Here is a 27,549-nt window from a genome sequence, read left to right as displayed (position 1 = left end):
GAAGACACCATGTTTCCAATTTATTTAAATAATATTAAAATACATAGAGAACTAGTACTAGTAATGATAGTAACAAAGCAATTGTGGTAAAATCTAAGCAATTAGGTGCAGCTGGCTAAAGAGGGCAGAAGCTCTTTGTACAATTTGTATAACTTTTCCCTAATTTTGAAATAATATCAAAATAAAAAGTTTAAAGAATAGGGAGTCTGGAAAGTGTACATTATTTAACCTTATAAGGAAAATGCAGTGTATATATTTAAAAAATAAAGATTTGAATATTAGATAAACTCATTTTACTTTTTAGAAAATATGTAGTCTGGAAGATATGTTCCAATAGAGAATGTGTATTAGTAGTCTACTTGCTTCTAAACAGCAGGTGATAACAATTTTAGTAAAAGCACTGTTGTTTGTAATATTTTTGTTCTTTTCCTATTTCAAAGATCAAGGAAACAGCTCTCTTTTAAAACAGTTATGAGTCAAGGTGAATTCAAACCAGATGTTTAGAGAGTCTCATTTCACTTGAAGATTTCTGATACACTCTGTAGAGAACGTCTAAGACATAATGACCAGCCAACATTTTTTATTTAAGATTGTATATTCATGGGTCAGCCTTCAATGTTTGTTTTTCTAACTGTTTTATAGTGAAGTTTGGTTAAAAGACTTGGCACAGTGCTCTTCAGTTTAATTTTCAGCCTGACAGAAATGCTGGCCTCAGTGTGTGTATGTGTGTAATTTAGTTGCTGTACTACTGGAAGTCTATGGAAGATTAATGAATGGTGAGGCTCCGTGGCAGTTGTAAGGGGATGCAGGATACAGAATACCAGCCACCATCTGTTCAAAATGCCTTTTGTAGTGCTTTTAAGGAAAACAGTTACCAGCAGGAGACAGAGGCAAACAATGGCTTTAAATATTAATGTTTCTGTTCTCACAAATAAATATTGTAATTGTTCTTGTATTATCTTAACAAATAAATATGCATATTAGGTTGCAACCATGTTGTATATTCAATTCTCCAAAGCAGGAAAATTACCAGTAATTTAATATACTTACCAATACTTCCTTTCAATTAGGATCTTCAAGGTATGATATATATTAAATCCAAAGAAAAGCTCAGTAAATCATCTTCTACTTTGGAATTAATGTTTATCCTTAGAAGCACCTCCACCATCGTTTCATACAATTTATACAATGTGCATTAATTATGTTCTCATAGATTCATTATCCCAATCATGCCTTCAAATCTTTTCAAAAGTGTCACTCGATACCTGGAATGCTAACTGTTATTTATTAATGAGTTCACTAGGAAAACTCTAGACTAGTGCTTTTCAAACTTTGATTGAAAACAAATCACCTGGGGTCTTTTAAAATGCAGATTCTGATCAGTAAGTTTTGGCTTAAACCTGACATGATGAATTTCTAATAAACTTCCAGGTGATGCTGATGTTGCTAATCTATGGGTTACACAATGATTAGTATAGATTAATCTCTCTGATGTTTTTTGCTGCCAAGAATAGTGGAGGGGTTCATTCAAAAAAGGTAAAAATATACACACCCACCTGAATGTTGGTATCTACTTGGCTCGGTCATTGCCAGTGGTGGTGGATGTCAACCACCCATTCAGCAACTGGGTGTCTAATATTCACCCAGTCACCAAATAACAATGACGACAACAACAACAATAATAATAGCAACTCTAATGCTAATCAAATGTCATTAGAATCAGTATTGGGTGCTTTTATCAATACTTTTTGTTATATCAGGAAATCATAAAATATGTACATAAAACTTGTACATTTTATCTTAATTAAAAAACATAAATGTTCATTCTTTCACCTATATTTGATCCCAGGCCAAGGTATTTTATTTTAGTATAACTCAGCAGATTAGATTTCCTTGTCATCTTTCTTACATAAAAGGGACCCATAATTCATCACCTCAGATTTCCAGTTTTCATTTATTTCAAGTGGAGCAATAACTTAAGTACACTTGCAGAGAACTACGATTAGAAGATTTACAGTAACTTTCAATTTGTTACAATTAGCTTCTCTATACCTAATTCAAGTGTAATTATTTTAGGGAAGTCAACTTTATTGGGAGGATCCAAAGCACCCAACATAATTACCATAAAAACAAAAACTCTTCTTTTTGTTTTACTTGTTATTATTGCTATACATAATGATTAATTAAATTATAGCTTCAGAGACAAATATAGCCAAAATGTTTAACTCATTACTAAACACTGGAAGCAGAACTATGTGCATAAACTATGCAACTGACTAGCTATAAGTGTAATTGTGCCATTAGTATCCATCAGTTTGTTTCACAGAAGGTAGAGAGAATAATAACCAATCAACAAGGTGGTGGATGGTTAAGAAAGCTTCTAATCTTCAAGAAAATCCAAAGCATATCTGCAACATTTAAAAAAATTAAAGGGATTAAATCCATAATCTTCAGAAATGTTTCTCATAATCTCTTCTGATACTTCCCATTTCTTTCGTACATTCGGCTCATTTTTTCTTCCCATATTGAGTCATATTTTCTTTTCCATCACCCTTTTACCACTCTCAGATTTTATTTTGAGGTGTGTGTGTGTGTTTCTGTGTGTATATATGTGTGTGTGTGTATGTGCATATGTATTACTTTAGCCACTTTATATTCTTACCTTTTTCTCCATTTTCTCAAGTCTCACCTCCAATTCTTCTTCAGAATCATGAAATATCTGGGGGAAAATGGGAAAAAAGAGCAGTCTAAAATTATTTTCTTGGTAATTAAACTTTTGTATCTTACAGATATTTGCCAAATTTATTATTTGCTTGATCCGTCAATGAGCTAAGGTGGTAGTCTTTAAGGCTCGTGCGTCCCAATAGAGTAAATTAAAGCAACACTGCTGTTTGTTAGTAGAGAATGCCTTAATTATAAGGATCATTCAAATAATATAAAATTAGAGAGTCATTAAATACAACGCAAATAAATACATATGAATGAATTACCTGGAAACAAAAAGCCAGCCTAGGAGGTTTTGTTCTTAATATAATTACCTTAGTGCCACCAACTAATGATAAGATCATGAAATATGAGCAAAATACAACTATATTTTTCACTCTTTTCTCTTAAAAATATATGATTTTTCATTATTCACGATTCTCATCAGAGAAAGCAAACAAGAGCAAAATTAATTAAAAAATGAAAATACGCTATAGTCAAAATTTCAATAGAACTATGCTAGAAAAATATTACCAAAGAAACATCGAATATTTGGAAAAAATACATATATAAGTTAGCTTAATTACTACCTATGCAAAAGATTGGTTGTAGGTTTTATGTCTACCTAATAATGTCATGATTTAGTGAGAAAAGGATTGAATTGAAATTCTGAAAACTTCAATTATGTGCCTTTTAAAATTTTTCTTTTCAGAATAAAATCTGTTGTAAAATATTTAAAAGCTAAAATAGACAAAAAAAATTTTTAAGGAATGATTTATATATTATACATAAGCAGAAATTTAGGTTCAAATTAGAATATGGAAAACAAATGGTTTTAATTATCTATTTTCCTGATAAATAGCAAAATACTTTTGTAACATTAGATGTTTTATTCAATATCTTTTTGTTAATGATTAGAGGAAGTTAAGAGGAAGCTTCTCCAGGTCCAGAAATTAGACATTTACAGTATTTATCATCATACAGTTGTCTTTCTAAGGCTTTTGATGTACAACTGTACACACCAAGAGACACATACACCTGCAAACACAGACAAAGCTACCAACTGATGTGCCTATGAATGGATGATATTCTACTTTATTCACTATTGGTTTGATCTCTTAAATAAGTCATGCATTGTTTACAGGGCACTGTATTAGCAAACCTGATTCAATGTGATATTCAGGTTTCTATTTCAGAAGTCATAAACAGTGCAAATTTGGATTACTGAAACTGTTTTTGCCTATAAACGATTTTCCAATAGAAATAGCTCAAACAGTAAATCGAAAGCAAAAACTACCCTCAGAATTATCATTATCTAATATATACACAACATTAAAGAAAAGAAACCCACCAAAACTTCTTAACGGATTTAATATATTTTCTTGTAGAATTTTTTTACCAAGTTTTCCATGTAAATTGTGCTTACTAAGGTATAGATACTTAATTGAAATCTGAATGTAGAAGAATTTGCAATTATAGTTATGTCTACCTTACCTTAAGAATAAAATAAATATTGCATAACAATAAAATGAATACAAAAAATCCTAAAAAAAAAAAAAAATGTAAGCAACTGGCCGGGCCTGGTGGCTCACACCTGTAATCCGAGCACTTTGGGAGGACAAGGAGGGAGGATCACCTGAGGTCAGGAGTTCGAGACCAGCCTGGCCAACATGGTGAAATCCCGTCTCTACTAAAAATACAAAAATTAGCTGGGCATGATGGCAGGTGCCTGAAACCTCAGCTACTTGGGAGGCTGAGGCGGGAGAATCGCTTGAACTTGGGAGGCGGAGGTTGCAGTGAGCTAAGATTGCGCCATTGCACTCCAGCCTGGGTGACAAGAGCGAAACTTGGTCTCAATAAAAAAAAAAAAAAAAAGAGTAAGGAACTAATGTTAATAAACAGCTTAGCTAGCTCACACTGCCTATGTCCATGCTACAAAACTGTAGACATAAAGCAAAACTAATATCTGATGTTCTCATGTTCCTTTCAAAGATTGGGTTATCTTGGTGTTTCCCTCAAGAGACTGTACATTTGACTGAAATCACTCAATATCAGTAATTTTATAAGTACTTTCCCTCCATTCCGAAAACAAAACTATTTATATTAGCTAGAACCTGTGAATATGATTTCTTACATGGCAAAATGTAATTAGGTTTAGAGACTTTGAGGTGAGAAAATTAACCTGATACCCAAGTAGACCAAATCTAATCACATGGTTCCTTAAAAGCAGAGAACTGATCCCAGCTGTGTGCAGAGAGATGGCAGCATGAGAAGGACTGGACTTGGACCACATCCAGTTGCTGCTTCTAATATGTATGGGGCTGTGTGCAAGGAATTGAATTGTGCCAACAACCAGAATGAGGGAGGAAATGGATCCCCCACTCTCACCCAGAGTCTTCAGAAAGAAATGCAACCATGCCAAAACTTTGGCTTTAGCTGGAGTGAGATTAGCATTGAAATCCCGACTTATAGAAAATAATACAGTTGAGTTATTTTAAGCCACTAGGTTTGTGGTCACTTATCAGGACAGCAAAAGAAAACGAATACAATTCCAAATCATATGTCTGGTTTAGTTGCCATGTCTCTTTAGTCTACTTCATTTGGCAGTTTTTTCAGTCTTCCATTGACTTTCATGACCTTAACACTTTTGAAGATTGTAGACAGATTAGAATGTCCTTCAATATGGGTTTCAGTGTCCATACTGTTAGATTTAGGTTATGAGCATTTGGCAGATTACCACAGAAAGAATACTACAAGTCTTCTCATTGTATTTTGTCAGATAGAGAATGATTTTGATTCTGTCCATTGCTGATGATATTCACTCTGACCACTTAAGTAAGTTATCTGCCAGGATTCTCCAACTGTGAAGTGACTATTTTTCCTTTGGTAATTCTGTAAGTTTAGGAGGGAGCACTTTGAACTATGTAGTTATCACATTTGTCACCAGACTGTCAGCAGACTGTTAATTAATTTATGTATTAAAGTATGGGCTCCTGGTTTCCTCTTTAATTCGAGGGTTACAGTCATTGCTTTTATTTAGATGTCTCTATGTCTCTCCAATGGATATTCTCATGACTGTTTTTGGATTCCCCCTCGGGCTACCTGGCTATGAGGATATTCTGTTCAAACCATTGGGTTCCATGACTCCACACCACGTTACCCCAGATCCTGCCTTCCTATGGACATCACTTTCACTACTTCTTGGGCTCTGATGTTTCTCACCAGCCACCCCTACCCCCACATAGATACCCACCTCACTTTACTGGGCTCTGACTCTTAATTTCCACAATTTTTCAAACTAAGTTAAAACTTCACTTGTTCTTTATGGAACCCAATAACTTAGTGTTGAAAACGTGTCAGTTACTAACTGGTACATGGTTTCAGGATACCATGGGATCAGTTGCAAAATACTATGAATAAAAATTAGATTATTAATCTAATTTAATCAGCGATTAAGGGGAGTTGTTCTTAGTTTTGCTCATATATCCTACAGAGTTAGAGTGAAAATTTTCAAATTATTTAATGTGATACAAACATTGTATTCTAGAAAATTTCACAATTGCATTCAGTAAACTTTAGTAAGAAAGTATAGTATGAATGTTTATTCATCTCTTTGTTTATTTAAAATGCTAACATACAACACAAAAGAGTCACCAGAGTCAACAAGTTTAAATGAAAAGTATTTTAAATGCTTAGTCAGAAACCCTAGATTCAAATATGTACCCTCTAATTTACAGTGGGCAGATTAATTACTCTTTTTTTCTCATTTATAAATAGAATAATCTTTGTTTTGTTCACATTGGAAAGCTCATGAGCTTTCAAGTCAGATAAGTCTGGGTTTGGATTTCTGTTTTGACATCAATAGTTACGTGACTTTTGACAACTTATTTAATTTACCACATCTTCTATTTCATCATCAGTAACATGAAGATAGTAATTGCTACCTTAGCAATCAGTCTGAAGTAGGAATGAGATGGGACAATATGCATAAATACCTAAGCCAGTAGCTGTTAGGTGCTTATAGTGTGTGACAGCAGTATCAACAATTGAACAAAAAAAGAGAGAAATATCAAAAATATTTTGTGAATTTTAAGGTGTTATAAATATGTTATTTATTTTATTTTTAAAAATATTTTCCTAACACTTTGCATTTCTCCTTTTAGGCATTATGGGAAAGCAATAATTTATTTTCTAGCATTTTTAAGGCCATATTCCCTACTGAAATTTAATAGAAGAAAAGAACCACGTTTGTGCTCAATGTCCTAATATTCACCTACAATATTTCATTGTAGTTATTTGTGTGCATCTGTATCTTCTTTCACTTGAGAGTAAACTCTCCACAGGCAGTGTCTGTCATGAGGTTTAACTTATGAGTAAGTGTCACATGGATGTGAAATAAAGAAACGAAAAAAATATGTGTTAAGTTCACATATATTGATAGAAGCAAACAGCAGTATTGGTTCACATTCAGAACCATCTTTCTAGTTCAGATCTACTGAACATAGAATATTTTAATAAAACCATAGAACATCTGTATTTTTAAAAATCTGTTTGAATATGAGAAAATGCTTGTTATCTTATAAGAATTTCAAACTAATTTTGAATATGTAAGATAGTAGTTTTTCATTTAATAAAACTGAATTCACTTCCATTAATAGAAATAAAAACAAATAGGCCGTGCGCGGTGGCTCACGCCTGTAATCCCAGCACTTTAGAAGGCCAAGGTGGGTGGATCACGAGGTCAGGAGATTGAGACCATCCTTGATAACACCGTGAAACCCCGTCTCTACTAAAAATACAAAAAATTAGCCGGGCGTGGTGGTGGGCGCCTGTAGTCCCAGCTACTTGGGAGGCTGAAGCAAGAGAACGGCGTGAACCCGGGAGGCAGAGCTTGCAGTGAGCCCAGATATGCCACTGCACTCCAGCCTGGGCTACAGAGCGAGATTCCGTCTCAAAAATAAATAAATAAATAATAAAAAAATAAAAAATAACTAAAATTAATGTGTACATTTTTTTAAGTTAAACAGATTTTTTTTAGAGACAACATCTCAGGTGTATCACTATTTGCCCAGTCTGGAATCAAACTCATGAGCTCGAATAATCCTCTCATCTCAGCCTCGCGAGTAGCTGGAACTACGGGCATTTACCATTCTGCCTGGCTTATACTTTAAAACCCAAAGTGAATGTCTATTGACAATTGAGGAACTGTGTCCAGTTCAAAACTATAAGAAAGGAGTAGCTTGAAAAACAACAGGTTGGAATTTAATTAAAAGACTGATGAGAAGCAACAAGAGCAAGCGGGAAGAGGGAAAAAAGATCCCTTAGTGCTTAAGAGTAAAGAATTGCGTGTAGCATTTTAGGGACAGTGGTTTGAAGGGTTAGAATGGTCCAGGACAAATTCAAGGCCATCATACCCCTCTGCCTCTGCATCTTTCCACTAAGACTGGAAAGCGAAGTATCTCACAATCTATGCTCCCTGCTTCTGGTGCTTTTCAGTGATAGCCTGAAAGTTATCAAGCTTCCCAAAAACCTAGTACAAGAAATTTCACTTAGTTTTATTGTGATTTGGATCATTATTGCACAGAATATATTATTGAAAGCATACAAATACTTGTAAGTTGTTGTTAGGCAATTGACATTTAAAATGAATATCTTTAAATGAATTTTCAAGACTGCAAGTGTTAATAGTGGGGAGAGAAAATGAGGAGTTTAGGTTTTAAGTGATCCCTTTTTTCACCTGCAGTTTTGAGTTTCCCCAGAAAAATCTTCCAAATTCTTTAAAAGGCAAACTTGTTAATATTGCCTTCCTGGTTAATATTCTTCTATGACTCTTAATTAAACAAGATAAAACCCAAATTCCTCAGCATATAGTCAGCAGGATTCTGCCCACTTTCCTGTTTCTGTTTAGCCATTTCTCACAAACCTTTTAGAAGTCGATCTCAGCAAGCTGCTTATTGCTTTCTTTATGCATTTTGTGTGATGTTCTCTCTGCCTCAACTAACCCATTTATTTACTCAGTGAGTGCATACCCATAGGAAAACACCTCAACTCATAGCCCTGCACCTTTGTGAATGCTTACAAGCTCAGGCAGAGTGTGGCGCTTTCTTCTTTGTGGCTCCCATGTCTCTAATGACATTCCTGTAATTATGCTTAGGTGTTCATGTCTTCCATTAGTCTGCAAATGCCTCAAAAAGAGAGATCATGTTCTATACCTCCATGATCCTCTTGTGCCTAGACAGAATAGGTGTTTTGTAAAGCATTGTTGAAAAATGAATGAGTGACATATATGGAAGAGAAATATTACTAAGATGCCAAATAGATTCAGAACATAGACGAACGAGACGGTTCTAAGAATAACAATTCATTTACTTGACAATTTTCTCAAGGCCAACTAATCTAACTTTCCTTGCAAAACCACCTTCCCCATTCCATGCATAAAGAGTAGAATAAAAATGATGCCATTACATTCGGTGCACCCTAGTGGCTACAGAGAATCGACAGCATTTAAACATAGGGTTTCACTCTCATAATACTTTTTCACACCTCATCTCTACAGCTCAGCCCACTCCTTAACAATTGAAAAACGTTTGGGTGATTTTGTTTATTTGAATATTTATAAGATCTGCCATTTGTAATTTCTTGAGGTTTTTTATTGCTTATATAAAATGACATCTATAATGCTTTTAATCAACTTCTGTATCTAGCACTCAAATACTGTTGACATTAAGGTAAACAATATAATTTGCACTAACACTATGGAAACCTTTAAGTTCATGTATACACAATATGTTATCTTCTGCAAAATTTTATGGAAATTTCTTTTTTTTTACTTTAACACAGTAGACAGGTACTTGAGCAAAAATGACCTTTTTATATCCTAAGTTCCTCAAATCCTCTACTGTGATTCAGTTTTGCATATTGCACCTGCTGAGTTCCTAATGCAAACTATCACAGTGTGTGGTCCCTGCTACTATAAACATGAATTCTCTCATTGTGATTTCATATCTTCAGCACTGATTATAATGATTCTTTGTCAGCTCAAAGCTGTCAACATTGTTCTCAAAGGACTGCAATCTTAGCTAAAAAAAAATACTGGGAGCTAGTCACATGGAATTAAAGGTGGACTAGTGTTCTCAAAAAAAGAAAAGGAAGACAAATGTTTCTCTACTTTCTCACTGACAAGAAAAAAATGAACTGTATAGTTTTGGCTTTGTCATATCACCTTATTAATGAAACTTAATATTTTTTAATGAAACACTTGGCATCACTTTTATTTTTTCTTATTCTACTACGGCAACATTCTAAATATAAGCCACTGATAGTTATTTTTCTGCTTAATCCTCCTTAACACATTTCCCTTTTCATAAAAAGTGATAAACTACACAAACACTCAACTTCCTGATTACACAAATACCTCTACTAATTTGCCAAGGTTAGCAGAAATGGTGCGTACAGTATTTTGTTGGCTATGCATGAATGAAGGGTGCAGAAACAGCACAAGGCTATATATTTCACACTCCATAAACAAAATGGTGAAACATACAGTAGAAAGGTGCAATACTTATCTAATCTAAATTCAGGCAACATCAGTAGCTATGATCTCTATTAGGTTAAATCACTGTCTCTTCAAGGAATGATCAAATCATTAACCCAACAAACCAGTTGATGAAAATACTCATATATATGAATACTGAGTAAGCAACATTTCCGATACAGTGAGAAATAACTCCACATAGTGGAGCATAATAATAATGACTGGAATAGCTTTAAAGTTTTATCCTTTTTTTTCCATTTATTTGTCCATTCATACAAAAAATGTATTAAACATCTCTGAACTGAGCAAAGTGCTAGGCATTAAAATAACAAAGATAAATAGCAATTTTTAATGCAATTAATCTCATAGTTTAGTGGGAAGAGCTAGCTCTATAGACAAATTAATAATACAGAACATTGTTAGAACTCTTATTAGTAAGGATAATCTCGGTCATAACAAATGACTCCCAAATTGCTGTGGTTTACAAAAACTAATATTGTCCTCATCGTTGGGCTATGATTCTCCTGTATATTATATTCACTGTGGAACTCAAGCTAAAAGAAATATTCTCTGTGAAATATTTCTGACTCTTAATATTATTTTTATCTGGAAGGGACACATGCCAATTTCACTTATATTTCACTGGTGAGACCAAATAACATGGCCAAGATTGACATTAATGTGGTAGTAAAGTATTGTTCTCCCTCCACAAGGGGCAAGAAAAAAAATGGAAATAACTATTCAACTCTAATGGTACTATAAAACAGAGGTGGACCAAGAAATTTTGGAAGACACTGGGCAAATCAGTGTTAGTTCTGGAAGAATCTGAGGTGAAGAGGACATCACGGAGGAGGTGACAATTAAAGGACAATAAATATACCCTGTCAATATTACCTTCTCACATTATTAAGGGGTTGGGGGGTGTAATTCTCTACAGAAATTTAGTGGTCTAGAAGTATAAAAGAAAATGGTATGTTTGGATAGGAGTGGAAGGTTCATGACCCAAAATACGATAGTTTGCAGAGTAGGAGAGGTAGTGACTTTGGGGGAAAAATAAAATGTCTTCAAGACTAGATTATGGGGACTGGACTATATTTTATTAGCTCTGGAGAGTGGGAATAGCTAAACAAAAAAGGGACATGGACTGTAACCAGGTCCCCAAGACCTTCTAGCGGAATGGGAAATACTGAGCAGTTAGACTGTTCTCAAGAAGAAGATGAAGGCCTAAAACAGAAAGGAACAGTAAGAATGGGAAAGGGCGACTTGCTGCTTCCTGGGAAGTTTTAATTTCAGATGTATTAGTTGATAACTGGGACCTTAGCTAGTCTGTCTTTGATAATAAAATGAAACACAAAGATATAAAGACATTTACTGAGTGATTGTAACTGATTTTAAACGTTATGCTAGTAAAACATTATTATTTAATGTTTTAATAAATTACATTAAATGTTATGGGAAAATATATATGAAATTTACCATTTTCACCATTTTTAAGTGTATAGTTCAGTGGCATTAGGTATAGTCACATAGTTGTGCTACCCACACCACCATCCATCCACAGAATATTTTTCATCTTGCAAAACTGAAACTATGTACCCATTACACAGCTACTCATTCCATCCTCCCCCAGCCCCTGGCAATCATTATTCTACTTCCTGTCTCTATGAATTTGACTAGACTAAATACCTCATATGAGTTTTTAATTGTATTAAAAGAAGGAAAATTATAATTCTATAAAGTATATCTTTTTTGAAAGTACATCACTGATTATCATAAACCAATTCATCAAATTATTATGAAATGTGCTATTTTGTAGACCAATGACTGCACAAGCTCACTAATTCACTGGAAGGACTCATGTAACTAAACATAAAGTTATATACAATAGTTAACAGTTATTGCAGCAAAGCATATAGTGAAGGATTACAGGAAAAAGACACGCAATAGGCAAAGGGGAATGGTCACAAACACAGACTTTCTTGCCTTCACTTTATGGGTATCACATAATAGATGCATCATTTTCTCCACCTGCAAATTGTAGATTATGTGGGAGCAATCTTTACCCAGGAAAGCCCACTTGAGTCTTGGACTCCAACCTGGTGCAGACCCCAAACCAGGCATTAGATGCACATCATAAATCTTCATGTTTACTCTGAACATGCTGACAACCTGGTCCATCTTGATGCACTTGGGATGCATAGATGTACAGAACGCTTGGGATGTATAGAAAGAACATCATCACTCAGTAGCTACAAAAAAAAAAAAAATTCAAGTTGTTTTGTTCTCAGAGTTTGCATGTAATCACGATTACCTATAGGCAAGAATAGAATAAAACAAGACTGCTGCATTAACTTTTTCCATATATATGTGTATGTGTATATGTATACATCTTTTATAACAAAATATACAAATATTCAAAGTCTAGCAGCTTTCTTATTTTTAATTTCATTTAGTCATCTATTTTTTAAAATATTTAGACAAAGACTTTCCAAATCATTTTTGATACATGTTGGATCTCTTGAAAAAGTTTTTGAGTTCCTGGCATGACGTTCATTGTGCATGTAAGTCAATAGGACTTTGACCACTAGTCACAGAGAAAAATTTATCTCATTAATTAACAGTTACTCCAGTAAAAAATATTATTGTATAGTCCAACTTCCTCTTCAGAATGTAGAGAGAGCAAAGGGCACATGAAGGACAATTCCGGGTGCAGAAAGGTGGGTAAGGAGCATTAGCACAATATTCCTTGGAGCCCCTCAAATTTCAAAATTATGCCACTGAGTCTTCCCTCATTACTATAAATAAAATGCTTCTGTTTGCCTAGCCAGTCTGCCTACGTTAACTTCTCTCTACCACATTAAGGTGATGTGAACAAGCAATTTCAGTGCATTGGCTTATGATTTACTCACAAATACAGATTTTGGGGAGAAATCAAAGTAGAATCACAGACTTTTACTTTGTTTCTTCTTTTTTAGATGATGCGGAAGCTTGGTATCAGAGAGACTTGCCCAAGCAGTGTCATATAATCAAAGGCAAAGGGCGAGATCTCACACTAGCAGTTGGCTGGAGCCAGGTTTACCAGGAAATATCAGCTCCAGGAGGAGGAGGAGGAGCTGTGGCACTGCTGTGCACTGTATTCCAAATAGTGCTCAGAGATCTGAAGAGGCTCGCTCTCAGCCTGCGGAGAAGAAGTGCTGACCCTTGGTCTATCACGTTTTTGAATTACAGCCTTCGTTGGGAAGCAGTAGCTCCACCTCTGTTTTGATCGGGGGTTGGAAGCATTATGAAGTGGCAGAACCTTGACTCCTGCTCTAGCCCATTAGAACAGCAGTAATGATTTGGTGAGCACCAGGCCTGCTCCTGGAGTTATCAGGAGCTCAGATTCAAAGCTTATGAATGCAATTGATATAACCTAGGGGGTGGGTAAACTGGATTCCATCTTGATACCATTCCAGATTGATTTCACAGAATGTCACAGAAGGCCAACATGAAGACACTAGAGTTACTCCTTATGGCTTACTTCTCAGTCACCCAGTTAATTTGAGAGTTGGATGAAAATTCCTGTCTTATGTCTGTTCATTCAGTCTTTCAAGTAAATGTAATATCTGATGAGCCCCAACCATGTACTAGGCAATAGGAATATGACAATGCAGAAAACATTGTCTCTATCCTCAAAAATTTGATGTCAGGTATTAAATATAAATAAGTCACCAGGTGATTTCAATATGGAGTATAATAGGGACTATGATGAAAGAGGGATAAGGTAGCACAAAAAAGAGATACCTACTTCAGTCTTTGAGAATCAAGAAAATTAGAGTGATTTTTAATAGCTGAAGTACAAGTTATTTCTGTTAGAGTATGCTTCTTCCTAGCAGCTGTTTTTTTCCCCAGAATGTATCACTGTGATTTAGTTTTTGTTTTGTTTTAAAATTTCCATTATGATCCTCAAACATTGTCTAGTTTTTTGCATTTATGGTTAGATTATTTCTCTTGGTAGTGGACCATTCCTAGTTCTAAGGAGAGTAGATCAAGGTTATTTTCCCAGTTTCTAAATTATTTTTATCACTCACTAGCTTTGGCACCACACTAACATGTTGCCAAAAATTTGTTCATAGTGTCCCTCTATTATCCCTTTATTATCTGTTTGGTTGTTAATAATAACATTTTCTCTTTTATTCTTTCACTGGTAATGTGTGCCTTGTCTCTTATTTTCTTGATCTAACTGGCTAAAGGTTTGTCAGTTTTGTTTAACATTTCAAAAAAACAAACTTTTGGTTTCATTGATTTCTTTATTGATTCTGTTTTCAGTTTTATTAACTTATGCTCCGATCATTACGTCTATGCTGCTTGCTTTTGCTTGCTTTTTACATAGTTTGCCTTTTTTCCTAGTTTCTTAAAGCAGGAGCTTGGCTACTGATTTGAGGGATTTTTTTTTTCTTTACTGATACAGGGATTTGAAGATATAACTTTACATCTAGATACTGCTTTAGCTACATCTTATAAGTTTTAAGTGTGTTTTAATTTTTATTCAGTTCAAAATCTTATCTATTTCCTTTGTAATTTATTCTTTGAGCCATTTTTAAAAAATTCTTATTTTCCAAATGTTTAGTATTTTTCAGATTCTTGTCTCTGTTATAGAATTCTAATTTAATTCTGGTCAGAAAACATATTTTATATGATTTCAATATTTTAAAATTTATTCAGACTTATTTTGTGGCTAAACACAAAATAAGTGTCCATCCAGGAGAATATTTGATATGCAATTGAAAGAACTTGAATACTGTAGACTTTGGATTGTGTTAAAAATTTTAATTTTTACAATTTATCAATTTAATTGATAATGTTGTTTAAGTCTTGTGTATTCTTGATGATTTTTAGCTGAGTTTATAAAAGAACCTGAGTAGCTAAGGCAATTCTAAGCAAACAGAACAAAGCTGGAGGCATCACGTTACCCAATTTCAAACTATACTGCAAGGCTACAGTAACCCAAACAGCATGGTACTGGTATGAAAACAAGCACATAGACTAATGGAACAGAATAGAACACCCGGAAATAAGGCTGCACATCTATGACCATCTTACAAAAACAAGCAATGGAGAAAAGACTCCCTATTCAATAAACAGTGCTGGGTTAGCTGGCTAGACATATGCAGAAGACTGAAGCTGAACCCCTTCCTAACACCATACACAAAGTTAACTCAAGATGGAATAAAGACTTAAATGTAAAACTCAAAGTTATAAAAATGCTGGAAGACAACCTTGGCAATACCATCCTTAACATAGTAATGGACAAAGATTTCATGATAAAGACACCAAAAGCAATGACAAGTGGAATATATTAAACTTAAGAGCTCCTGCACAGCAAAAGAAACTATCAACAGAGTAAACAGACAATGTACAGAATGGCAGAAGATTTTTGCAAACTATTCATCTGACGAAGATCTAATATCCACCATCTATAAGGAACTTACACAAATTTGTAAGAGAAAAACAACCCCATTAAAAGTGGGCAAAGGATATAAACAAATATTTCTCAAAAGAAGACATACTTCATACAACAATCATAAAAAAGGCTCAATATCACTGATCATTGGGAAAATGCAAATCAAAACTGCAGTGAGATACCATTTCATACTAGTTAGAATGACTGTAATTAAAAAGTCAGAAAATAACAGATGCTGGTGAGGTAGACGAGAAAGGGAACTGTTGGTGGGAGTGTAAGTTAGTTCAACCATTGTGGAACGCAGTATGGCGATTCCTCAAAAGCTAAAAGCAGAACTACCATTGGACCTGGTAATCCCATTACTGGGTATATACTCAGAGGCATATAAATTGTTCTACCAAATACACACCTGCACGTGAATGTTCATTGAAACACTATTTACAATAGCAAAGATATAGAATTAACCTAAATGTCCATCAATGATTGGATAAAGAAAATGTGGTACATACATACCATGGAATACCATGCAGCCATATAAAAGAATGAGATCCTGTCTTTTGTGGGAACATGGATGGAGCTGGAGGTTATTTATCCTTAGCAAACTAACAAAGGAACAGAAAACCAAATACTGCATGTTCTTTCTTATAAGTGGGAGCTAAATGTTAAGAACTAATGAAGATAGAGAATATAACAGACAGGGGGGCCTACTTGAGGATAGAGGGTGGGAGGAGGGAGAGAACCAGCAAAGATAACTATTGGGTAGTGGGCTTTATACAGGGTAATGAAATCATACATACAACAAACTACTGCTACCTGTGTTTACCTATCTAACAAACCTTCACATGTTCCCCCAAACCTAAACTAAAAGTTAACAATTAAAAATAAACGATTGAGAGTTGGGAATATAATTTATTGAAGACGATTGTTGGATTTCCTATTTCAACTTTCAATTCTGCCAGTTTTTGCTTCAACTATTTTGGACTTTGTTGTTAGGTGCATAAACATTTTTCTTCCTCCCCTGAGTTTATCCTTTCATCATTATGAACCTGGTGGACCCTTTTGTCACTCTTTATCCTAATGTCTCTTTTCTTAAAGTCTCTCATATCTTAATGCAGTCACTCCAGCTCTTCTGTGGTTATTTTTTGACAGATATATGTATCTTTTGCCATTCTTTTATTTTCAACTTATTTGTGCTTTTGAATCTATGGTATGTCTCTCAAAAACACCATATAGTTAGTCTTGATTTTTTTAAACCCAATTTGATGATCATTACCTTTTTACGTAACTTATATTGTGGAATTTACATCTATCATTTTCATATTTGCTTTCAATTTGTCTTGTGTCTTTGTTGTCTTCTGTGATTACTTTACTGCCTTATATTGAGTTAAATATATAGTTTTATTTCTCTGTTGATTTTTTTTAAGGCAGAGTTTCACTCTGTTGCCCAGGCTGAAGTGCAATGGTGTGATCTCAGTTCGGGGCAACCTCCGCCACCCGGGTTCAAGCGATTCTCCTGCCTCAGCCTCCCGAATAGCTGTGATTTTTTTAAACTATATAATTTTGACTTTTCTTAGTGGTTGCTCTAGAGATTGCAATAGAATTTTAATTTAATTCTGGTAAAACACCCAACCTTGGCCCCAAGTAGCTCAACTTCTCTCCTCCTTTGTGCTATGATTGAAATCCCAGGTATTAATGGTTTAGGATAAATATAATTGGAAGCCACTGAAGTGTTTTGAGTAAGGGAGAGTTAAGTTCAGATCTGCACACCCATGTTCATAGGAGATCACACTTATGAAAAGGTCCTTACACACACACACACACAAACACACCACACACACACACACACACACACTTCCTGTTACCTAATAGGTGAATTTCATGCTTCTGGAAGAGCAAGAATTTCTGAATGAAAAAGTATGGTTCTATTCCAGCTGTTATATTGTTAAGTCATATAACATTGTAGAGTTAGTCCTTCTTGTAAAAAGGAGCTTGTGTTCCATAGACTTTTATGGCTCAGTCTGTGATAACATATATCAGCTTATGCTGCATCTTTGGCTGAAATATAATCATCACAGAGGTTAGTGCCCATATCCCTAGGTACCCAAGCAGCAAGTGCTAACTGCTCTGTTCTGTCAGCCAGATCTTGGCTCTTGCCCCTGAACCCTCTTCTTTTGCCAGCTTTTGTATACAGTGTAGAAACTGACTGAATTAATTGTTTACCCTGAATATGGTGGTTTTTAGCCTTACTGGTAAATAATCTTTAAGACAAATTTTCTTTTCCAGAAGAAATATCATTTCTTATATGTAAAATTAGTAATTACATTTCAAGGAAAGAACAATTTGTTGGATGGCAATGTGTTATCAATGAGTCATTACAAAAAATTGTTAATTTCATTCTCAGTGGTAGACACATAATTCCAAAATAATATTTTGTTTTTTTTGTTTTGTTTGAGACAGAGTTTTACTCTTTCACCCAGACTGGAGTGAAGTGGCGTGATCTCAGCTCACTGCAACCTCTGGCACCCCAGGTTCAAGCGATTCTCCTGCCTCAACCTCACAGGTAGCTGGGATTACAGGCGCCTGCAACCATGCACAGCTAATTTTTGTATTTTTAGTGGAGATGGGGTTTCTCCATGTTAGCCAGGCTGATCTTGATCTCCTGACCTCAGGTGATCCACACACCTTGGCCTCCCAAAGTGCTAGGATTACAGGCATGAGCCACCGCACCCGGCCAGTTTTTTTTTTTTTTTTATATACAACAATTTTTTCAACAAAATCAGATTGTATATGACAAGTTCTCCATTGTTCTTTTCATAAAGTAACTTGCAGGAACTGACTCAAGAGTCTCTTCACATGAAGAAAAATTGCATGTCAGAGCTAAGGACAACCAGGACATTGAGGTGGAGGATGAATTACAGTCAGAGAAATCAAGTGATTAGCCATTTTTAGAAGGACCATAGAAGATCTAAAATCCACATAAAAAAAGTAGTATTGATATAAAGGATTTATGGGAAATAACAGACAGAAGTCAGGAGGAAAACAAACTCAGGATCCAGACTGTTTCCTTAAATGTGTTATTTGTGCTGACTATCTGAGCCCTAAATATGTACAGGCAGTTTCTCCTTTAGGGAGTATTCGGGATTCTGACCTGCTGCATAATTTAGTACATTTAATATGACATATAAAATGGAGTAAAGTTAGACATTTATTGTGCTATGGCCACGTCATATTTAGAAATTACAGAGCCCTACTTTTAATAGGACAACATCAGGGATTGTATCTACTAAAGACAGAAAGCCCTTCCCACTATAATCTTTTCCTTAGAGAATTATGAATCATATGACCCATTGGGATGTCTGGAAATGATACATTTCTATATTTTAGTTCTTATTGTGTATACTAAATAGATTTTAGAGTATAAGATTAAAAAGAAAGAAAGGAGTTGTAGAGTATTCACTCTAACCATGAAATTTGGGTGATGTGTGGAACTGAAATAAAAGAAAGAGGAGCATATGAACTGGAATGTAGATTACTCTAATTCCTTCAATAGCAAGAATGCACAAAATGATGCCAACACTGACCTTCTTTATTTTATCCATCTCCTGCAAATGAGAAATATGCTAAAGAAGATCTTTGAAACCTGATCAGTAAGACATAAGAACAAAGTAGGAGAAGACATTAGAACATTTGATCATATTAGAGGAGGTGGACTTCCCAGTATTTCTGTGAATTCTTTATAAATCAGAGGGCTTCACATCTTCTTTCCTGTGCATGGTGTAATTGTCTAGATGTGCCAGGATGAGGCTCATCGTTTTACAAGCACAATATATAAACACATAGGGTAGTTAGAGTTTTTAATGTGAAAAATAAATTAACATTATATCACATAATTTATGGGAAATGTGCAATATATTTTATTGACTGCCTGTAGAACTTGGAAATATGATTCATATGAATTTGCCATTTCAGCATGATGAATTGATTGTCACATTGAGGATTATGGAATTAGCTGGAAGAACAGATGATTAACCACCACAGCATTTTGGCTAGTGAAGTTTTAGCTTCTGATTTTTGAACATTAATAAATCATACTTCAGCATATGGGATTATTTTGGCAATAGAGTCACTTATCAATTTAATCATTTCAAACTAGAGTAATGTGTCAGTTGCAAATGCTGCAGACATGAAAACCAGTTCCTGAGAACAATTGAGTATTATTCTTACAGTCACATTAATTACAGCTGAAACAAACCTTGAAGAGCTAAGAAAACTTAGCACAACTTATCTGCTATTTACTAGAAAAAAAAGAAATCGATACGGCCATTAATTGCACAAATAGCAATAAATACTTTGGCTGCTCTCCAGGAAGTGTACCAACTAAGAGAATTTTTCGTACTGCTGGTTTCATTACACAGATCATAGTCACAGTAAAGCAGGCAATGGACTGCTGTTCAATAAACTAAATTTAATGTTACTCAATTATGATCATCGTGCTCAGATATAATACTAATAGGAATGTCAACCACTATTACATTTTCAGATTTATGTAAAATAATTCAAATGCTATTTGCTATCCCTCAGATACAAGGTTCATCCTGTTGTTTATGCAGTTGGTTGATATTGATTGTGCACAGCAGGTAGCATAGTAGAGCCCAATGGCAAGTATATGTAACATCCCCTGTGCCAGCAGCTAGGGTGCTATGCCAAGCAGCAGGGGCAGCATGCCAAGTCATCAAGCAGATAGCGCACCTCTGCAAAGCTGCCTTGTTTTTTTTTTTTTTTTAACAATATTTCTTTGAATTGCTCACATGTGCCATGAATAATTCTTGCCAACATTACCCAGCATGAAACAGAAACGAAAGCAGGAAAATGTCTTTCTTAGAGAATTCTTTGCAAAGCTAAATGAATCCAGAGAAGATATCACTCTGGCATCATTATATGTTGTTATGTGTGGCTGGGGCCGTGTCATTTAGCAAAAAAAATGTTACAAAAAACTGTTTCAGTGGGCTGAACAGCTCGTACATATGATTTTGTATACCACCTGCAAAAAATATGCCAAACCATATAATCAACCACCTGGCCAAGTAAGTAGGGTAGCTAAACACTGCTTTGTTGTTGTACCCACATTTTCAGGAAGTTTGAGAACATAAACAGACACAGGCACAATGAACATGTGTACACGATAAGGCTTGTTAAAGCTTTTCTGTTCAATAAAGCATACAGTGCCTGCTGTTCGGAGTACTGTTGAACAGATTTGCTTTATTTCTAATGAAGGTGTTTGGGCATTTTCCTGGCACAAATGGAGTGAAATTATGTACTTAAAACAACATTTTAAAACAACAACACAACAAACCACCACTTCTATTGCACTGCAACAGATTGGAAAAAATGAAAATAGATATAAACTGAAAGTCAATAATGAATTAGTGTTGTTACTATGGATGAATCATTCATTTAGGAGAATCTTGCTTAGTTTTGAACAACCTATGTGTCTAGCAACTTCCACTGAATTCCTTGCTGCCTAAAACATGTGTTTATTATAACAGTCTCCATACCATTGCTCGTGGGGAAAATACTTTACAGGTGGCCTCTTTACTTATTTGGCTATAAGTGAATATGAGAGTAATTTGATTGTAAAGTAATCTTTATATCACCAGATTTCCAGTGTCAGCAATGTCAATCTCATTATCTCACCTTTTCACTAGCTCAGCACTGGCTTGCTTTCTGTGGCAATGCACCTTTTAAAATTCTAGTCCCTCATTGTTTGACAGATTACTGGAGGAAGAACTAATAACTAGATGAGGGTATTCAATGTGAAACAAAGGGAGTTGCTGCTTACAGACCAAGGTCTCTTGCTCTCATTATCTCTGTGGCTCTGAGTTTAAGCTCATTAGATTCTCCCTTTTGTCTCTTTTTAATATAGAAAGACTGATTTGGGACTTGTTGACTCCATCCCAACTCCTTAAGAAAAATGTTAGGATTTTGAACATATAGAGAAGTTCTGCTGTGTAGTATTCGTTTTCTACTTAAAAATCTTTTTTATTTTGGGTGATTTGGTTACCTCTTACCCCAATTTTTTTTCCATCTTTCATTTGAGAAGAAGTTTCCCACATGGGAGCTTTTAAAAGTGCATTTGCTTTGTGAGAATATATAGAGGTATTTTGCAAGTCATTTCAAATGCTCATGTTTACTTCTATTTCCTCAAGAAAAAAAGAAAATAGAGAAGAAAAAAAGAACTTTTAAAACCGATTAATAAATATACTATGTATATTAAATGAAAAACCTAGAATAAGGACAACATGATTTTCTTTTAATTCAAAATGATCTCTAGAACAGAAGAATCTAAGACTAAAATAAATTTCTTATAAGCATATAATTAAAATATATTATGTAATGTTCTTAAAATTAAAAAAACAACTTTAACATTTATGTTTAATGCTCACTATGAGATAAAGAATTTCTCCTCATTATATAACCTCCCATCTTTCCAAGTGTCTACATTTTTTTGGTTTTGTTATGTATATTTTCACTTTACAATTTTTAACTTTTGCTGTATGCTTTGAAATAGTAAGAACATTATCTACTTTTTAAATTTTTGGTTGACATTGAATATATTATGTTTGAATATATTATGACATTGAATATCAATCACTTCAGAGCCCTGTATTACAGTTAGACTAACTTGAGAAAAGAAAATAATCCATAAGTCCCTAAACTTTGCCAAAGTACCTTTTGCTAAACATCCGGGACAACTACTTTTCAAAAATATATTTGCACCTATTTTTCTTCATCCTGAAATCATTCTGTCAGGATTTTTTTCTGCCTCATATCAACTTTTTCATATTCCTACTTCCACTTTTTTTTTTCTTTTCCAAGAGAATCTTTCAGAATATTTAATTTTGTTTTTTTTCGGAGTCTCACTCTGTCACCAAGGCTGGAGTGCAGTGGTGCCATCGTGGCTCACTGCAACCTCCGCCTCCTGGGTTCAAGCAATTCTCCTGCCTCAGCTTCCCGAGTAGCGGGGACTACAGGCGCGTGTCGCCACACCCAGCTAATTTTTGTATTTTTATAATTTTGTATTTTTAGTTTCACCATATTGGCCAGGATGGTCTCGATCTCTTGACTTCATGATCTGCCTGCCTCGGCCTCTCAAAATGCTGGGATTACAGGCGTGAGCCACTGCACCCGGCCAGAATATTTAGTTTTATGTAAGATAATGGTAATGAGCACTCTCATTACTTTACGACTGAAAATGTCTTTATTTTGCTTTACACTACAACATATTAACTTAGAATTTGAAGTTCAAAATTGTTTGCTTGCACAGTTTTCAAAACTTTCAAGACATCCCTACACAGGTTTGCAGAATCTGGTGTTATAAGCACTGTATTAGGTCAGTCTGATTTCTAACCCTTGTGGGTAGGATGTTTTTGTATATACATTATTTCTTTCATCTTGCTTCAGTAATTTGTGAACAGTCAAATCTTTGAAGACTATGTTCAGGAGATTTTCCAGGGATTTTGTGTTTTCTATTTTGTTTGTAGCGTTTGTGTTTTCTATCTCGTTTCTATCACATTCTCAGCTCTGAAGCATAGGCAATTATTAAACAACTGGAAGTAAATCTCCTTGTTAACTCTTCTCTTATGTCTGCTTTCTTTTTTCTTTTTTCTTTGGCTCTTTATATTAGGATATGTTTTCAGTTTATTGTTCACATCAATAGCTGGCCCTTGAAACTTATCTCTTTCTCTTATCTCTTTCTAGCTATATATTGATAATATTGTTAATTTACAGAAATCCTTTGTTACTCTTGTTATTTTCTTTCCTTAATTCCTTCATTCTTGCATCTCCTCACTTCCTCCCTCCCTTTCTCCTGTCCCCTCTTCTTCTATTGCTTCCTTCCTTTCCTCTTTCCATTCTTCCTCCTTTCTTTCCTTTCAAATATATAGTAGACTATTCTGGTTTTCTTGAAGTAACTACCTATCATATTTCCCTGATGATGTCAAAAGGAGTTTTTTCAATCTAGATGCAAATATTGATGTAAAATGTTATTTTTGTTCTTTTTTCTGTTACTGAAAAATGTTTAATTATGTTTGGAAAATCCTGGGGATCTGAATCTACTTTCTCAATTTGTTTCATTATATGTAAATAAATCAAGTATTTCTGATAAAAAGTTAGCATCTGAAATTGAGATAGGGTATAAATGTAAAATCATGTTGGAGTTGCAAGAACAGTAAAATAAAGGAAAATATATCATTAATAGCTTTATATTGATTTTATTTTGAAATATTTTAAATATATTAAAAAATGAAATATTAAAATTAATTTTACCTTCTTCTTCGTGCTTTTTATGTGGCTACTGGAAAATTAAAATACATGTATGTTTCTTATTATATTCTTGCCAGACAGCACTATATATGCCACAACATATACCACATGGCTGGTATATATTTATTTATATATATATATATATATATATATATATTCATATCAGTAAATTCGATCAATCTGAAACCATGTTATCTCTATTTTGGTCTAGTGTTCCCAGAAATTACTTTTACCCCCAATTTTTATTTTTTTGCCATATATGTATTAATATTATAATCTTTTTTATAGTGTGTAAATGTTCTGATCCTTTGGGACTCAGGATGCTTAATCTGACCTTAGTAGAGGCCCTGTTAGCACTGACAGGCAGTTGGAGGTGGACATGAGGTAAAACCCCTTCAGAGTCTATAAGCAAGGCATGACTCTGTGGGCAAGTAAGGCTTCATGGGAGTGGGAGTTTGGGAGTCATTTAAATCAAATAAATCATTTCAAATATCATCATTCTCAGTATCAGTCTCCAACTCTTTACCAATGAATACTATAATTAGTGCATAAGATACTAGAAGATTTTGTGAATTTTATGTATGTTGTAATTTCTCAACCCAGAGCATCTGGCTCTGAATTTTTTTAGAGTGATCATAGAAATGTTTTTCTTTCTACCATGGCTTTTTTTTTTTCAAATAAAAAAAAAGACTTAAAGCCTATCATGTTACTGCCCCTTTAAACTCACCAGTGTGTGAAACAACCATTCATCCTCATGGTGTTATATTCCTCATTTTCAGTGTGATGGTATGGCAGCATCCATTCAGTCTGCCAAAGAGGGACTGTGAATGATAATTTAAGCAAATCATTTGCAATCTGCATGTACAGGTTACTGGTACTTTATTTGAAAATAATTTAATCACTACCATGGAGATCAACCAGGAATCAATTCCAGATTCCTATCACCAGAGTAGTGCTGTAAGTTACTGTGTTATGTGAGTTTCATGACAGATAAAATCTACTCTAGATAGTTTAACAAGAAAGAAATTTAAGAGAAGAAATTAAGTTTAACATTGTTGGGTGATATAGTATAATATCCAGAAATGACTGCCAGAGCAATGCTTCAGAACTGCCTACCTATGGGAGCTATAAACTCTACCACTTCTGAAAATGTAAGAATGAAGGAGCTATCATCACAACTTCAATTTTCTAGGTTACATTGTCACTGTTGGTACAAAATAAATATCTGCGTAGGGTTTTGTGAACCATCTGCAGTCAGTATTTCTTCATACTAGTTTCCAAGAACAGGAAACTTAGAACCAGAGAAGTAAATTTGTGAGCAGACACTGTAGAAATCCAGGAAAAAAGATACTAATATGAAGAATATTATTATAGATAAAGAGAGGCACAAAATAATAGCAAAAGCATTTATACAGAAAGATATTATAATTCTAAACTTTTGTGTACTTAGTAACATATGATTAAAATATACAGCACAAAAAAGATATAAGCACATAGAGAAACAGACAAATGTACCATCAGAGTGGATGATTTAATATACCTGTCACAGTAATAGATAAATCAAGCAGACAAAAAAAAATCTATAAGGGTATAGGCAATTTGAATAACATAATTAACAAGCTTGATTTACATATATAAATACATATATTCTGAAAAGTAACCTTAATATAAATAGTAATGAATATACATTTTTCTGAAAAGAAATAATAATAATAATTTGTTGTTCAAGCACGTATGGATATTAAACTTTAAGCATGCTTGCCTTTTACTCCACAGGGAGACATTACGTCTATCTTCCAAGGCTGTTTACTATGCAAAAATCCTTTAAAAGATAATCCTGGACAAAGGGTAGTCATTGCCTTGCTTGCATGACATAAGGACCCATGGAGAATTGTCTACTAATAATGGCCTGACTGAAAGATGGCAGTTTTGAGATTACCCACTAAATATCTTAAATACATATCATCGAATGTGTCTTATGTTGCCTTTGAACTCTTAAAACACTTGCCACAAGTAGTTTTACAATTTTGTTGTGGTAAAGTAGTACACAGGTGCACTAAATTCTCTTTCACCTTTGAGGGTTTACTGGATGGTATCATGTGTTTAGAATTCTCCTTTTGCCTTTGCTCTTGCTATGGTTTATAGTGGGTGTAGTATAATTCCCTGCCTCATTGGCATTGGGCCTGGACATATAATTTACTTTGGCCAGTGAAAGATGAGTTAGCTTCACATATGCTTCTGTGGACTTGCCTGGTTTAGCTTACACTCTAGGTGCCCTGCTCTGTGCCGTGAAAAAGAAAAATACCTTAGATAGTGATCGCTTCTTCAGCTTAGACCTTGTTTTAGTCCATTTAGTGTGGTAATAACAGACTACCTAAAACTGGATAATATATTTAAAAAGTTTATTTGGCTTATAATTCTGGTGGCTGGAAAGTTCAAGACCAGACAACTGCATCTGGTGAGGTCCTCTGGCTGTTCCAGTTCATGGCAGAAAGCACAAGAGGGTCTCTTTGCATGTGCAAAGAGATCACATGGACAGAGGGGAAGGTGGGGAAGTGTCAAGCACTTTTTCATAACCAGCTCTACCAGAAACAAATAGTGTGAAATCTCCCTCACCCCCAGGGATGACATATTCATGAGGGCTCCACCCACCTGACACAAACACTGTCCACCAGCCCCACCTCCCAACATTAACACATTGGAGATGAAATTCCCGCATGAGGTTCAGAGGGCACAAACATCCAAACCACAGCAGTCCTAAAATGAAACATAAGCAGAACTGACCTGTGCCCATTCTTCAGGCTGAAACACAGGTGCTGCAGCCACTCCACAGATCTGTGTACCAAAAAACAAAAAAAAAAGAAAAGGAAAAAAAAATGCTGGTGTTGTAAGCTACTGAGATTTTGGAGACTACTATGCAGAATTATTGAAACATAAATTGACTAATTTGGAGGGAATATTTTGTTATTTCCCAGACCACTGGACACCCAGAACATTTACTTAAGTCCAGGTGTCTGAGTTTTTGTGGGAATTAGCTCATATATTGTTCCAAATAAAGAATATTTCAGAAACTTTTGTCTAAAATTGGGCGTGGTTTTCAGTGCTCAAATCTAATTACTTCATTGGGTATGTTGTGTGGCAATTTTTTTCACCTCAACCCTCACACACATAATATGTGAAAATTGAAGCCTCTGTATCTGAGGTGTGGCTCATAAGCAGAGCAATTAAATTCCAACCTCAGGACCTCCTACTTAATTGGGGAATTCACTAACAATATCCATTAAAGTGAGGCTTTCTTACTGCTAATCCAGTTCCTGGGTAATTGCTTTGAGTTCTACAGAGGAAATCTTCTAATCCTCCAATTTATAGTAGAAATGATGTGTTTCAAAGTAATTTCATATGGCTCTTTCTTTTTTAAAAAATGTTAATCATAACAATATTATACAATAATTATTACTTCCATTTTATATATAGATTATTGATATAATTCATAATATTTTATTAATAAATATTTTCATTTTACATATAAAGATTAATGAAAAATTAG

At 34.6% G+C, this 27,549-nt stretch overlaps 1 long non-coding RNA gene across 1 annotated transcript; it reads right to left on the bottom strand.

The window, feature by feature from the left end:
• Positions 1 to 1,937: 1,937 nt before the first annotated feature.
• Positions 1,938 to 26,837, bottom strand: LOC735673 (uncharacterized). The gene is made up of 5 exons (XR_010150512.1): positions 26,787 to 26,837; positions 24,730 to 24,823; positions 12,301 to 12,486; positions 2,663 to 2,719; positions 1,938 to 2,408 (listed from the first exon to the last, which is right to left on the bottom strand). It is a non-coding gene; the product is annotated as an uncharacterized LOC735673 (long non-coding RNA).
• Between the last annotated feature and the right edge of the window lie 712 nt (positions 26,838 to 27,549).

The sequence above is a fragment of the Pan troglodytes genome, chromosome 14, assembly GCF_028858775.2.
Source record: "Pan troglodytes isolate AG18354 chromosome 14, NHGRI_mPanTro3-v2.0_pri, whole genome shotgun sequence".
In the NCBI taxonomy this organism is placed as follows: Eukaryota; Metazoa; Chordata; class Mammalia; order Primates; family Hominidae; genus Pan; species Pan troglodytes.
The sequence above is the reverse complement of the archived record's forward strand: the minus strand, read 5'-3'. Positions and strand labels throughout refer to the sequence as shown.